Here is a 2,007-nt window from a genome sequence, read left to right on the forward strand (position 1 = left end):
TTGAGGTCATCCAAAATCTGCTGTCTGTGTCCTTACTCGCACCAAGTCCCATTCACGTTTCTCCCATGCTCATTGATTGACACGAGTTGAGCAACATCTCCATTTTAAAATTCTCATGCTTGTTTTCAAATTCCTCCATAGCCTTCCCCCTCCCTATCTCTGTAATCTCCGCCAGCCCCACAACCCTCCAAGATAACTATGATCCTCTAATTCCAGCCTCTTGACCATCCCCGATTTTAATTGCACCATCATTGATGGCTGTGCCTTGGCCCTCGGCTTTGGAATTCCCTCCCTACGCCTCTCCACCTCTCTTTCCTCCCTTAAGATGCTTCTTAAAACCAACCTCTTTGACTGAGCTTTTGATCATCTGTCCTTTATGTGGCTCAGTGTCTACTTTTGTTTTAGAAAGCTCCTGTGAAGCATCTTGGGATGTTTTATTACATTAAAAGCGCTATATAAATGCAAGAAAGAGGAGGGGTTTCACCCATCTGCTCTGAGCTGGATTTGAATCTAGGTCTTGGAAATGTCAGGCCAGGTTCTTCACTCACTCTGACACTCAGTCCCACCAAAGGGATGGGTGTGGTCTCTGTCCCATTCACATGGATTTACAAGTTTCTCCCTCTAGATTATCCCTGCAGGATTGACAGCAGTAGACTCCACACATCTATTCCACAGGACCGGAAGTTCTGGAATGTTGTTGGTGGAGAAGTAGATTCCTTGGCAGCCCCTGTGCTTCATGTTTATGGAGTCTTGACCTTTATCTCCAGGGCTGGAATACAAAGCACTGGAAGTTACATAACAAATGTATAAAACTCTGGTTCCATGTATGCCCAGACTATCGACGAGGACATGCCTAGCACAAAGTACCAGCCAGAGTATTTATACTTTTTCAAAGTCTGTATGGCAGTGCTCTGGGCCTGCATCGAATCATTTGACAGCTAACTTGAAGATCAATGGAGAGGGACACTCTCTCCGTGACAGACATTCTCCCAAGTAATTGTGCCACCAATTCATCAGTGTTCAAGTTGAACTCCTTCATCCTCTCCACTGTCATGGTGAGTGCGTGTGCTATGTCTGTTGCTGATGCACCTCTAACATTCTCATTCTTACTGATGTCCCCCAGGGTTCAGCATTGGGTCAGCTGAGCAGAGATTAGAGAGAACTGCATTCCCCACCACAGACTCTCCACAGCTGTCCCCAGCACGGGGGCGGCGAGTGAAAAAAATGGTGCCACGCTCGTGCGGGCCGTGAGCCAATCAGCCGCCGCGATTTGCAGCATGTAGTCTTATTTAAATAGCTGGGGCGGGCTGGACCCCCCCAGTCATGTGGAGGGGGCCAGCTGTGCATCCCCGGCAATGGCGTCAGCTGCCTGTGTGCAGACACTGATGCCATTTTTAAAGGACTGTTAGCACTGCCGGCATATATAAATATTTAAAGAAACATTTAATGAAATTAAATAAATACATCTCTTTTTCCCCTCTCCCACCCCCCCCAATAATAAATAAATTAATTATTTGCCCCTTTTCCCCCAAAACAACTTTACATTCTGACCTCTCCCCCAGCCCCGCCAACTGCAACAAGTTTAAAGCACAACCCTTCCCACCATCCCCTATACCCATGTTAATTTGACCCCATCCACCGTTGTCCCCGCACTGAGAAAATTACCCCCTCCCCGCCAGCATTATGCCTGTTTCTCTGGACAGGGATCCGAAGGCACAGGAGTGCTGGCCACCGAGCCGAAGATCACAGCGGGACATAGGGAGGCAACGTAATTATATTGATATTAATTATTTTAAATATTCAAATTATGGTTCTGTCGCCGAGTGGCAGGTGAGGGGCTGCCACGGGGTCTCACCGCCACCGGGAGTATCGGACCGGACCCTGCCGGCATCGAGGTCTGTGGCGGGCGACGAGCAGGGTCATCTTCAGCACCCATCACGCACCCGCCACAGATCCCGACATTGAGGGCTCCTTAAAATCGAGTCCCTAGTGTCTGCTCGTGCTCAC

Source organism: Heterodontus francisci, chromosome 12 (genome assembly GCF_036365525.1).
Source record: "Heterodontus francisci isolate sHetFra1 chromosome 12, sHetFra1.hap1, whole genome shotgun sequence".
In the NCBI taxonomy this organism is placed as follows: domain Eukaryota; kingdom Metazoa; phylum Chordata; class Chondrichthyes; order Heterodontiformes; family Heterodontidae; genus Heterodontus; species Heterodontus francisci.